The 14,704-nt window shown below is 41.7% G+C and overlaps 1 protein-coding gene across 1 annotated transcript in view; it reads right to left on the minus strand.

The window, feature by feature from the left end:
- LOC121280455 (long-chain-fatty-acid--CoA ligase ACSBG2-like) overlaps window positions 1–9,092 on the minus strand; it is a 117,651-nt gene extending 108,559 nt beyond the window's left edge. Inside the window, exon 1 of the mRNA XM_041192470.1 lies at window positions 9,051–9,092. The gene's annotated coding sequence lies outside the window, so the exon portion shown is untranslated. The remainder of the gene's footprint in view (window positions 1–9,050) is intronic.
- Between the last annotated feature and the right edge of the window lie 5,612 nt (window positions 9,093–14,704).

Below are 14,704 nucleotides of genomic sequence, written 5' to 3' on the forward strand. Positions count from 1 at the left end.
GGCCTGGACTCCTTCAACCTCACCTCAGGGGGATGCAAAGCCTCAAAAGCTGGGCTTCCTTCATCAACGTGTGTTACAAGACTATTATTTCTGCTTACTTGCACAACCCTTTTCCATACATCATTCCAAAACACAACTTCCTGGGATGTCAGTTTTGGCTCAATAGTCCATAGATTTCAAAACATAATCTAGGCAGACACGTCAGTACAATGGAGATGTTTCACTGTTGGAAATGCTATCTTTTGGCTGGAACCTTAAATTCATTTCCTCTCTCTGGCCAGTGCAAAATAATCCCTAGGCATTATTTCAAGAGCAAGAAAAATCTCTGAGTCCTAAATTAAGATTTATCCATTAATCAACAATGCTAAAAACAGGTTAGCTGATCAGTTATCTTGTTGCCATTTGTGGAACCTTCTTGAGTGCAAATTGACTTCTGTTGTGCCTCTGAGAATAAATTTCACAATTTTGCACAGTTCCCCATGCATAGTGAATTATGCCTTGAATGGGCAATTTTCCCAGTTTCCCGCTTGGATTCTCTGTCTGATGTCATCTAATTCTGGATCTTTGCCTGACTCTCGTTCAATCCCTCTAGTTGTCATTGCTCTGAGTGTAGCAGCAGCTGCCACAAACCACACGAATGATTCAGCTTCCTTCTTTAGTGAGAATCTATGTGTTTGATCCTCCTTCCATAGTCCTGATAGTGGGTCAGCGATGTTCATCTTTCCAGCAATTTGAATCACCTTGTACTGATGGAATCTCAAAGTTCATCTTTTGGCACATTCTGGCACATGGTTTGGATCTGGGAGAATAAATAATCTCTAATGGTTTGTGATCCATCACTAATTCAAACTCGGTGCCAAACAAGTATGTGTGGAATCTTTCACTTACCCACACTAATCCTAGGGTGTCTTTCTCCATCTGAGAATATCTCCTCTCCACATCAGTTACAGATCTACTTGCTTGCACAGGCAATAATTTTCAAGCATGCATTTGCACCAGCACTGCTTCTAATCCTACTGAACCAGAATCTGCTTTGACTTTTGTGGGTATATTTAGATCATTGTATCCTAAGATTCAAGCACTTGTCAAGCTGTCTTTCAAAGCTTTGAAGACAGCTTTCTGTTATTCATCAAATTTGAAGTATTCATTCTTTCCAGTCAACTTCCTCAATAGGTCAGTTAGAATAGCAAAGTTTGGGATAAACCACACACAATAGTTCACAAATCCCAGAAAACTCACTTCATTAGCATTTTGTGGTGCACGTGGCTCTTCTGGTGTTTCTATCTTGTCTTTGGCTGGATTGATTCCGCTGCTTGTGAGTTTATGCCCCATGAACTTCAGCGCTATCACTTCCTGCAAACACTTGTTTGCCTTTACTATAAATCCTGCTGACTGCAATCTAGCCAATACTAATCTCAGCCTCTCATTATGTTCCTCTCTATTGGCTCCATGAATAATGATGTCATCTGAGATGTTTTGCTGTTCCTGAGATCCCTTGTATCATGTTACGGAGCCGCATTGATGCGCAATAGCAAACTCTTATATCGGCAAAGTCCACAATGAGTGACAAAATTTGCCAACTTCCTTGAATCAGGATGAAACTCCAGCTGGTGGTATCCCCACTTGAAATATATACCTTGCTTGGTGATAACTCTTGATTTTGTTCATAGTGGAAATTGGGTGATGTTCTCTCACTACTGCTTCATTCACCTGTCACATGTCAACACAGACTCTGATGTCAGCATCTGGTTTAGGTACGACCACAACAGGGCTCACCCACTGTGTTAGTCCATCAACTGGCTCTATGATAGATCAAGGAACTGCTCAATCATGCTTTGTGTCAACCTTCCCTCTCAGACTTCTCTAGCTTCAGGCTTCATGTTCTTATCATTGGTTAATCTCAATTGGCAGCTATGTAACTTCCCAATTCCTTGAAACACTGGTCCAAACTCCCCTTTAAGCTTTGCATAGGGTTTCACAGAATTCACTTTCAATCGGATGTGTAGCACCCCAAGACTTGGGCAGTTTCTCTGCTTAGTGGAGGCTCACCATTTTCCTCAATCACTATAAATTCTGCCCCTATATTCCAATCTCCAGCTCTCACATCCACAACGAAGCATCCAACAGTTTGAAGTGGGGTTTTAGAAATGCAAGAACAGAGTTTATTGACACATTTGAGATGTGCACTTGATTTTTGCCTTCAGTTCCTCCCAGAGTGCTCTGTCGATGACATTACTGTCACTGCCTGAATTTACAATAATGCTCACTTCAACACTAACAATTGCTGGAACTTTCTCATGGTTGCGCCCATTGACAAAATATATATCCACGATTGCTATTCATGTCCTCACTCTCTGCATCTTCCTCAACTTGTCTAACAGTTGTGCTACTTTTACATCTCTTCCTTTTACATGGTTTGCCAGGCTTCCCTCTCTGTTCAGTTTTACTTCTGCACTTCTTGGCAAAATGATCTTTGCCCCCATATTTTCTGTATTTATCTTTCCCTTGGCAGGGCAGCAGGCATCTTTTCCATCGTGCCCCAAGCTGCCACATCTGAAACACTCTCTCTCAGATTTTTGTTGCTTATGCCTCTTAGTTAACCTCAACTTTTGTTGTGCTAATGGCAGAGGTGGCATCAAGTTTCATGCTGTGAAATTGTCAATCCACTGAAAATAGCAGCTCTATAAAAAAAGTGTCATCCAATGTTAAAGTAACCTCCACTTATCCAATTTGCAATGCTGGATCACCTGATTATAACCAGCTGGTTATTCAGATCCGTTGCAACACAATTGCATTTATCCGACAACACCTGCTCAGACAGGTCACAAATTGGGCTATTGATTCCCCCTCATTCACCTGTCACATATCAACACAGACTCAGTTGTCACCATCTGGTTTAGGTACAACCACAACAGGGCTCACCCACCCTTTGGTGAGGTCAAGTAACCCCATGGGCAGAATTTTTTGCTCGGTGTGTGGGCGCATGCCCGACACACTCGAGCGTAAAATATTGCACAATGATGTCAGGTGAGCGTCCCGCCGTCATCGTGCACCCAAGCAATATTTCAGTCGGTGGGCGCATGCTAAACTAGGAAGCACGCCAGTTGACAATTAAGAGAGCAATTAAGCCCATTAACGACGCAATTAACTTGGATTTTTTGCTGCCTGTCCAATGTTACAGTTGGCAGGTGGGTGAATTGGCCAGGCAGCCTTTGCATTTTTCAGGAAACCTCATTCAAGGGCGGGATGAGGATTCCGTCATTAAATATAAAAAAATCGCTGGGACAGAATTTTCATGTTGCATATGTTCAGGTGACGGCTTCTGATGTGTGGGCATTTTTTTCCAGATTTCAAAACCTTTAGCCAGGAATGGACACCAGGTTTGATTGTGGATTGTAATCAGCTCTTCACTCAGCCGGTCAGCCTCCCTCAGCTTAATTTCATTTATTTGTTTTAATTTCCCAGCAGGGTGGGAGGTGTGCAGTGAGGAGAGGCTCCCAGTTACCTACTCCCACTCATCCCTAGTGGCAGAGAAAGGGGCGCCAGACTGGATACTTCATGTGAAAACATGCAAGCATTATTCAAAATGCTGAGATTTAAGAGGTCTATTGCAAAGTCAAGAGAGAGGTTTAATTTTACTGAGAAATCACAAGTCTTGCAATAACCTCACACAGGTGCCTGGGTGGGAACAAACTAGACAGGGAGATTCAGAAGAAAGTGAAAAGGAAGCAGACTTGACTGGCACCATACGTTGCTTGAGCATCCCCTCCTTGCTGCCCAAAATGAAGAATTTGTTAAAGTGTTGGATGAAATAAAGATGCAGAGTAACCTGCAATACAGATTAAACCAATGCAGCTGAAGAGTAAAATCAAGAACTCGCACATTGCAGTGCAATGGTAGAAAAGGTGAAGTGTAAATAACATCAAAAACAATAGGAGAAAGCAAGACAAGTAACTGGGGCTGTTACATTTCAAATATTTTCCCAGAATATAATTCATCCTTAAACTCAAGCATAGTTCCAGAGGACTGGAGAATCCCAAACATTACACCCATGTTCAAAAAAAGGGTGTAAAGATAAGCCCAGCAACTATAGGCCAATCAGTTCAATTTCAACGGTGGGGAAACATCAAGAAACAATAATTCAAGACAAAATTAATAATCACATGGAAAAATGTGGGTTAGTTAAGGAAAGCCAGCGTGTTTAACAACTTGGAGTTTTTTTTTTTAAGAGGTATTTGAACAATGGGCTACCTTCAAAGAAGAAATAGTTCAGGCACTATCAAGCTATATTCCCTTGAAAGCAAAAGGTAGGGTAGACAAAGCCAGTGCTCCCTTGATGACAAAAGAGATATAAATTAAGATAAAGAAGGAAAAGTGTGCTTATGACAGACGTCAAGTGGAAAATACAATTGAGAACCAGGCTGAATACAGAAGGTTCAGTGGAGAGATGAAATAGCAAGTAAGAGGAGCAAAGAGGGAGCATGAACAGAGACTGGTAGCCAATATAAAATAGAATCCCAAAGCCTTCTATAGGAATATAAATAGTAAAAAGGTGGTATATGGAGGAGTAGGACCGATTAGGGACCAAAAAGGGGATTTCCGCATGGAGGCAGGGGACATAGCTTAGGTATTAAATGATACTTTGCATCTGTCTTTATCAAGGTAGAAGATGCTACCCAGGCCACAGTGAAAGAGGAGGTAATTCAGTCATTAGAAGGGTTAAAATTAATTAGGAGGTGGTATTGGATAAGCTGTCTGTATTTAAAGTTGCTATGGGACCCAGACCATTTGAGATACATCCAAGATACTGAGGGACGTAAGAATGGAAATTACAGAGGAACTGGCCATAACTTTTTTTTTATTCTTTGATGGCATGTGCACATCACAGGCAAGGCCAGCATTTGTTGCCCATCCCCAACTGCCATTTAACTGAGTGGCTTGCTGGTCATTTCAGAGGGCATTTTTAAGAGTCAACCACATTGCTGTGGGTGTAGAGTCACATGTAGGCCAGACCAGACAAGGACAGCAGATTTCCTTCCCTAAAGGACATTAGTGAACCAGATGGGCTTTTACAACAATCGATGACAGTTTCATGGTAACCGTTACCAGCTTTTGATTCCAGATTTTATTAATTGTATTTAAATTTCACCAGCTGCCGTGATGGGATTTGCATCCGTGTCACCAGATCATTAACCTGAGTTGCTGGGTTACTAGTCCAGTGACATTACCACTACAGCACCTTCTCCCCCTACTTTTTTCAATCTCCCTTAGACTCAGGAGTGGTGCCAGAGGACTGAAGAATAAAGATAAGCCCAGCAACTACAGGCCCATTAGTTTAACTTTGGTAATGGGCAAAGTTCCAGAAACAATAATCCAGCACAAAATTAATAGTCACGTGGACAAATGTGAGTTAATTAAGGAAAGCCAGCATGGATTTCTTCAATGAAAATCATGATTAACTTGGAGTTTTTTGAAGAGGTAACAAAGAGGGTTGATTAGGGCAATGTTTTTGATGAGGTGGCAATGAACTTCCAAAAGGCATTTGATACTGTGCTGCAAAACTGTGAGCAAAATTGTAGCACATGGAATAAAGGGAACAGTAGCAACACGGAGTAAAAAATTGGCTGAGTGACAAGAAACAAAGAGCAATGGTTTAACGGGTGTTTTTTGTGCTGGAAGAAGGTTTGTAGTGGAGCTCCCTGGGGTCAATGTAGGGGCCCTTGCTTTTCCTGATCTATATTAACAACCTAAACATTAGTGCACAGGGCACAATCTCAAAATTTGTGAATGACACGAAACTTGGAAGCATTGTGAACCGTGAGGATAGTGTAGAACTTCAGAAGGACAGAGACAATTTGGTGGAATGGGCAGACAGGTGGCAGATGAAGTTCAATGCAGAGAAATGTGAAGTGATTCATTTTGGTAGGAAGAACTTACGGAGACAATATAATAAAGGATATAATTCTAAAGGGGGTGCAGGAGGAGCCTGGGTGTATATATACATAAATCAGTACAGATTGAGAGCGGTTAATAAAGCATACAGTATCCTAGGCTTTATTAGTAGGGGCATAAAGTACAAGAGCAAGGAGGTTATGCACAAGACAGAAGTTCGGCCTCAGCTGAATTGTTGTGTCCAGTTCTAGACGTCGCACATTAGGAAAGATGTGAAGGCATTGGAGAGGGTGTGAAAAGGTTCACAAGAATGGTTCCAGGGATGAGGAACTTCAGTTATATCGGACAGATTGGAGAAGTTAGCACTGGTTTTCTTGGAGAAAAGAAAGCTGAGAGGAGATTTGATAGTGGTATTCAAAATCATGAGGGGTCTGAACAGAATAGATAGGGAGAAACTGTTCCCACTCATGAAAAGATCGAGAATGGGAGGGCACAGATTTGAAGTAATTGGCAAAAGAAGCAAAATTGATATGAGAAAATACTTTCTCGTGCAGCAAGTGGTTAGGGTCTGGAATGCACTGCCTGAGAGTGTGGTGGGGGCAGGTTCAATCGAGATATTCAAAGGGAAATTAGACTGTTATCTGAAAAGGAGGAATGGGCAGGGTTACAGTGCCATTCTTCTGCCTTCACTCTGAGTGAATTGCTCCTTCAGAGAGTCTCTGCAGATGTGATGGGCCAAATGGCCTCCTTCTGCTCTGTAACAATTTTGTGATGCTTACAACAGGGCAGTTTTCATAGACCTGCATACCCTCCCAAGCTCTGCAATAGGTGGAAAACATGCTGTCAGGTCCTAAAATTCATATTATTCCACAGGAGGATATCTTCACCAGATATTTTTCCTTACAAATCCAATATGCAGTAAAAGCATTCATTATGATGATGAGGGTACTACCTCTGCATCCCTGGCACGTGATTCTCATTTCTTTTAAAATGAATGGGGCAGGGTGGGGGAATTCGCAGGCTGGCTGGTAAACATGCAGAAGCTCCAGCCGAGATTTTTACATGGGGCAGCAGTATTGCTGCCTTCTACAAGGAGTAATTTTACACAGTGAAACTGAATTAAAGAAATAGCCTACAGAATACATCCAAGGTGAGTACAGAGTTATTAATTCAGATCAACAGAGACCTTACATGCTAGATCTGTTCTTTAGAAAAGAAAGCTCTTTTTTCCCTCAAAGGAATAGAGTCATTTTCTCATTATGCACAGGAGGAGCCATTTGGCTCATCAAGGCTATGCAGGATGGCAGTGATCATAGCCATTATTTCTTTCACCTTTACAGATGCAACTTGGGTAACAAGTCCAGGGCTACCTGGATAGATATTTCTTACAGCGCAGGCCTATTTTTTGGAAATTTAATCTGGCATGCTGACAGTCCCTTAATGATTGTGGCAACTGTGGACAATGAGTTTAATTTTCCCTCAATGCAGCAACATTTTGTACAATTCATTTTCACAGACCTGCAGTAATAGCTAACCCTGAACTATGTTCCATCCATAGGCAATAACAAAGCAAGTCACCTTCCTTTGAAACTAATTGCCAATGCCAGATATTATTACCTATTGTTTAAATTCACCTTCACCCCTACCCACAAAAAGAGCTGCTTTCAGTGTGCACCAAATTCCATCTTCAATTTGCAACACTGGCTAGGTTAAAAATTCATATGAATGGACGTAAAACAAAAAGATTACATTTTAAAGTGAGACAAAGCTCTGTTTCCCTGGTGGGAGAATGATTGTCTTGAAATTGCATTAAAAAAGCACCTTTTTACCTCCATCCAGATTATGTACATAATACCGAGGTTATCAAACCAATGCTAGGAACCATTTTTTTCAAACACTATTTCTTTGATGGTTATGCAAACACAGCTTTCTGCACAAGTTAGTCAAGTCTTCGTGGTTTAAAACTGCTATTTTTAAAAACACAAAACCACACTTTTTACGTGCAGATAAAACGTCTTATCCGGGCACGAATTGAACCTGTCTGATAGGGTTAATATTTCATTATTTTACAGAGCTTCTAATTATTATAATATTCACTATCTAAAGTCATGCAAGTTTTGATTAATTAATTCTACAGCTACCAATTTCAAGTTTATTTTTTATCACTAGGGCGTAATTTTAAAGAGACAGCAATATATATTTATAAAAACGCAGTGCTATAAGTTGCATCGAAATAGATTTCCTTTGTGTATACATTGTCATGACAACTCTTCTGATTGTTTCTATTCTTCCTTACCGGGGGAAAGCAGCTTGAAAGTTACATGAAGCCAGGATTTTATAAACCTTGCAGCAACAGGTGTCTTCTGATAAACAGTTTTCCTGCTTTCTGCCGATACAAGACTCCAGGATAATGTTGCGCCCAGGATTAGTGTTTGATTCACAGCATAACATCAGATGTTAATGGAAGGGCGTCAAATAAATAAAACACACACCAATTCCCGTATCTATTATATACAAAGTGGGAGTGCCTTGGATTAAATGATGTATAGTGATCCATCAGTTTGTCATTGCTCAGACCAATTTTTAAAAAAATTTATCTTACTTAATAGTGAATGAGAAAATAGAGATGCAAGCACCATAATTTATAACTAATGGCCGGAATCGTTTCTTCTAGTGGGTTATCATCGGGAAACTCTATATCGCAAGCTCTCAAAGCCACGCGAGCATTAATAAAAATAGTTAAAAACTGACGTTTTAGATTTTAATGAGAAAATAATCACATCGAAATCAAATAAGAGAAATTCAGATAAAACTCGTTAAGCACAAAGGAAGTAGCGGTGATGGGTTTTTCCTATACAACGGTGCCTTGCCCAAAAAGGGGAGGGGTAGATGAGAGAACAAAAACAGTAACTAAGATACAAGCATCAGGAATTGAGGTAAGTAAAAATAAACAAAACTTACCTCAGCTGCAAGCACCTGAACTTGTACACAAACTTCAAACTGAAGTTACAACTGAAAATAATTTACAACTTCTTGGAAAATTGGCTCGTTTTTAACAAAAAATATATACTTGTGCATATATATATATATATATATATATATAAAAACGCAACGACTCCTTCTCTGACAAGCACACACTTGGGTTTCTAGGTTCTCACCTCAATGAGCTGCTCCAGGGACAGCTGTCAATCACATTCTGCTCTTCATTGACACACACGCGCGCTCCGGGCCGAATTCCAGTCGCTCTGGGTTAAATTGGTGCAAGACCCGAAACCTTGTTGCTGCACCGATCCCACGCCTCCACCTGTCGGCGCAGCTAATGCGCAGCATTTACCCAAAAACCAGGGGATTGGGGCGTGGCAGCACGTTACAATTAGCTGCCAGACGTCACCTTTCCCACGCAGGCCCTCTGACTGTGTGACAAAGGCAGGGGATTGGGGCGTGGCAGCACGTTACAATTAGCTGCCAGACGTCACCTTTCCCACGCAGGCCCTCTGACAGTGTGACCTCAGGCCAGGGTGCAACGATGTAATCATGTAACAAACAACGGATTTCATTTGTAACATAAAATCATAGAAAGCTACAGCACAAAAAGGTCATTCAGCCCCTCCAGCCTTTGCCGGTAACCCTGTAAGTGCCTGATTCTGGAATACCTTTCCAAGTTCCCTTTTAAAATGATTAATGGAACCAGCTTCAGCCAAACTTTCAGGTTCTGAATCTCGACAATTCTGATTGAAATAATCAGTAATGCCAACCCCACTGCCTCATAAATCTGATAGGTTTAGATGAGGAAAAACAGAAGAGGCTCCAGGAGAGCTTATAGGTCTGTATGGACTAGTTGAGTCTAATGGCCTGTGTAGATCCTGTATAATCCTATGTAAATTATGAGACAAACTCATAAAAATCATGAAATTTGGAACACGTGAGTTGCTTTTTTTAACACGCAATATAGAAAGATAGTTGCTTATGAAACTCAAGAATGGCTTATTTAATTTCTTAAACAAAAACAGAATTACCTGGAAAAACTCAGGTTTGGCAGCATCGGCAGAGAAGAAGAGTTGACGTTTCGAGTCCTCATGACCCTTCGACAGAACTTGAGTTCGAGTCCAAGAAAGAGTTGAAATATAAGCTGGTTTAAGGTGTGTGTGTGGGGGGCGGAGAGAGAGAGAGAGGTGGAGGGGGGTGTGGTTGTAGGGACAAACAAGCAGTGATAGAAGCAGATCATCAAAAGATGTCAACAACAATAGAACAAAAGAACACATAGGTGTTAAAGTTGGTGATATTATCTAAACGAATGTGCTAATTAAGAATGGATGGTAGGGCACTCAAGGTATAGCTCTAGTGGGGGTGGGGAGAGCATAAAAGATTTTAAAATATTTAAAAATAATGGAAATAGGTTAATTTCTTAACAGGTCAGAATTCCTTACAGAAACTATATTAGTGCATCTGAGAATGCTTTACGAGAATCTTTTTTAAAAGTCCCCCCTTATTTGGATACGATCATGGGCTCACCTGAGGCAGAGGAGGCTCAATCCCCTCAGCAGCCAAGGAGCTTTCAGCAAAGGACATTGGATGTCAACTGTTGAAGGCTGGGCAGGAAGAGGAGAAGGTTCACCACCATATTAACGTGATTCTATGTCTCAGCCTCTTAGATTGCTATTTCTCTTTGACACTTAAATGGATTGAGCTGTAACTATTAATTTTTAATGTCTCTGTGAGCATTCTTGTGCTAATGCTCAGGAATTCACCAAGGCTCCTTAGATAGCACCTTCCAAACCCACGACCACTACCATCTAGAAGGACAAGGGCTGCAGATAGATGGGAACATCACCGCCTGGAAGTTCCCCTCCAAGTTACTCACCTTCTTGACTTGGAAATATATCACCGTTCCTTCACTGTGGCTGGATCAAAACCCTGGAACTCCCTTCCTGACAATACTGTGTGTGTACCTACACCACATGGACTGCAGCGGTTCAAGAAGACAGCTCACTGCCACCTTCTCAAGGGCAACAAGGGATGGGCAATAAATGCTGACCCAACCAGCGAAGCCCACATCCCATGAATGAATTTTAAAAAGTAATCAATGTACTTATATTGTTATTTCTAAATGCATTAGTGTATACCTGTTTATTAGTTTATAAGTATTTTCTTTTACTGCTGTGTTGGTTATAAATGTATTAATCTGTAGGCTAATAATCAGTTGTAAATGTGACCATGTGCAGTTTCATTAGTTATCTGAACTTGTTTGTATCTCTGTTGCTTTTGAATGCATTTGTGTGTAACTCTCTCTTGTTTTTGAATTTTGAGCCTGTCCATCATGGCAAAAATGGTGGACAAGCCTGGAAATTCTAGGTCCCGCCCCTGAACATGGTACTTCCTATTTTCGGGGTTTGTTGGTGGGGGGAGAGGGAGGGTGGGACTGGAGTTGGGCCTGGGTACACACATGCACAGTTTACAAAAGCAGCTAGCCATTTAAATTAGCAGCTGCCTCCACTTAAGTGCAATTTTGGTAGGCCAGGAGCGTGTAACCCGAAGTGTGCACTTTAGAACAGGTAGAGCTGGTCTGAACTTTGTGGATTCATTTGAATAGCCAGGGTATCCCTTTGGAGAGGTAAGGTACCCTTCTGGATTGATAAAAACAAACATGATTGTGCGTAAAATGTGCATAAACTCATTGGAACTGTCAAAGTTGTTAGGAAACTCAGAGCTGTCAAAGGATACCAGGTGAGTTGGTATGGAAGGGGTAAGAGTAAAGGGTGGTGGGGGCATGGGTTGGCATGAGTTAGCACTAGGTTAACATTGGGGTAATATAGGGCCATGGGATGTGGGGGCATAGGGGTTATAAGGGGCCATGGATGTGTATAGAGGGGCATGGGGTGGCATAGTGTAATGGGCCATGGGGTCTGGGTGGAGAGGCATGAGATGGCATTGGTTGGCATGGATGGGGCATGAGGAGTGTATGGAGGGCTGAGGGTGAGAGCTAGATGGCTGTTTTGTGTTTTAATTTTTATTTAATTGAACAAAGTGCTGGAACACAGAGGCAGGCCTTCTGCTCAGCCGCCTCCACACCAGCGAGCAGGCCCAACTCAATCCAATTCTAATCCAACCCACCTCCCCCCTCCCCCAGAACAAATACCAGAACTTGAGTGGCCATTTTTAAAGGTCAGGTTCACAGAGCATTGATAGCTCTTGAACAATGGTGCTGGATCAGAATAATTGGGCAAGGCAGGCTGTTACATGGATCTCCACCTACCGCTCCATTCTATTCTGTGTGATAAAGGACGCCGGTTTCGAATTAACTTGGCAAGGGAGGATGGCAGGGCTAGGTCTACACCCAATGAAGATGATGGGAGTCAGGTGATAGAGTGATGGTTAAACAAAAATATCCTTGTTGCACGAACCTTGTGTAGATCAGGTTGTCCCTTGCATCTTCTGCACGTCTCTCCAGTGCACTGGCATCCATGAAAGGCACATTTGGATTTATGGGCTCCTCCTCATGCTCCAATAAATCCTCATCATCTGAAGAAGGCTGATTTTCCTCATGCTTTTACCCTTGCAACATCTATGTGCATTGCAGAGCTTGGTTGTGCAATGCACAGCAGACCACTAACATTCATGACAACCTCTGGGATGTGTATTGTAGAACCCCTTCAAACCAGTCAAAGCAGCAGAAGCGCACTTTAAGAAGCCCAATGCTGTGCTCAATGATGGCTCTGGTGGACACATAAGCTTGATTGTGGCACTCCCCTGCCTTACACTGGGGATGTTTCAGTGGTGTCATCAGCCACGTACACAGCCGAAGGATCCATCCAGAGTGACCTACCATCCCAGATTTTATGGGATTGTCCTGCAATTGATGCAGTTGTCCCATGTCCCAACTTGTTTGATGCTGGGACGCTGTTTGTTCAAAATTTTTGAATCATTACTTTGGAGACCACATTTGACACTCCACTTCCTGGTTTTTGGAGTTTCTTGATTCCCGTGCATACGCAATACGTATCTGCACACGCACGTTACACTCTTCTCCTGGTGGCTTGCTCCTATAGTTCCCCATGATAATTACAATTCAAAGGATGGTCCATGTTTAATTAAAAGGAGTTAGAGGTGTGAAAACAATAAACAACAAGTAGACCCCTCTTAACTTCATAATTGAGCCAGTGAGTTTGGTAACATTGCAGTTGTCTCCAGCAGAGATATAAATTATTCATACAGATCCCAGAATCAAAGGGATGTTTTGAAGGTAAAGCTACATGGTTTAAATCTATCTGGGACATCCCAGGTGTGCCACATTGCCATGAGGGAGAGATTGCAGGAAAGTTTTTTGGCTTGGGGTTTTTTATCTGAGACATATTATCTTAGGGTTTTTTTTTACCAGCTTCTCAAACCCCACCTTACATTTAAAAATAATTTCCCAAAACTAAAGGTTATACTCCTAAAACATTTGAATCATAAAATTAGATACTCATAAGTTTCCTTCCCTTTATCTCTCTATGTCTAGTACACTTTGTGATTTCTAATAGAATGTCATTGCATTGAATTGACGGTCCTAACACTACATGGCGTATAGCTCCTGTGGAATATTGAATCAGGCTTAAAAAGTATTCATTGATTGCTTGGACTGACTGAGCATTTGGTAAACTTAGAGCGAGTTCACTTAATGTTTTGAAACATAAACATTTTAAATGTACTGGCATAAAGCAGCGCTCTCTTGTGGCCTTGAGATCAATTCATGATTTCCAGGATAAACATGGCCATACTATTTGGGGCATTTTGGGAGTCACAACTACATTTTCAATTTGCTGTGCTTGTCTTTTGGTCAAATGATGCAGAATTCCAATGTACAAGGGGATTTCTAAAAGTTCCACTTATTGGACAGGCTCCTGCTTGGGAACAGTTTGTGTGCTATTCGATTCTTGTCTCTCTCTCATTCTTCAAGATGTTCCATAAAACCAACGCTTTTGAGCGGCTTTTGATAAGCCAGCCTAAATGCTCCTTCTTTATTTCATCTTCTATTTTCTTTCTGCCCTGTGAAGCACTTTCAGACATTTTTTCTATGTTAAGGGCACCATTGAATAAGAAATAATATGCCTGAAAATCTTTGTGCCTGTTGTGCCAACACAAGTGTGGTGAAGTAGGCATCACTCGTCCACTTCTGACCTCCACTCATGATTTTACTGGAGCATCTGCTTTTACGTTCACTTGCCTCATTTGAATAATGCTGACAGGTGTCTGCGCTTATGTGGATGCAATGCAGGAAACTGGATTGGGAGGTGCATGAAGAAAAAGAAATACAGCCACCACCAGTTCAAAGGTATTTTAGGTTTATAAGGAGACCAGTTCTCCTATTGGTGCTGGCATTCTTCACGGGTGGCTAGGCCTGGAACAAGGTACCCAGGTAGCGACCCTGCAATGACCTGGATATCAGAGCTTTCTATTCGAGTGGAATGAATTTTTTGCCCACCCCAGGCCCCATGGAAATGCTACTGTTTTGAGTGGAGACCCAACGTTTCTCTACCTGTCAAAATTTCCACTGCGACAAGGCCTCCTGCACTATCTTTACCCTCCCCCATTAAGCACAAATCCTTAAGTAATTTGGAGCCAGCTTGCTCAGTAATTTTGTCACATATCTGCAATATTTCAAATAAATGATCCAAGATCTAACTTTTTTATTACACTGCATTGGAGACATTGGGTTGTCTCTGCGTCATCAACCCAAATAAAAGAAATGTAACAAAAGTGCCCCCTTTGGGTGGTGAGTAACTAACCATTATGGCACAGCAGGAGGCAATGTAGGCAAAGAGTCCTTGCCAGC

The sequence above is a fragment of the Carcharodon carcharias genome, chromosome 1 (genome assembly GCF_017639515.1).
Source record: "Carcharodon carcharias isolate sCarCar2 chromosome 1, sCarCar2.pri, whole genome shotgun sequence".
NCBI classification, from domain to species: Eukaryota; Metazoa; Chordata; class Chondrichthyes; order Lamniformes; family Lamnidae; genus Carcharodon; species Carcharodon carcharias.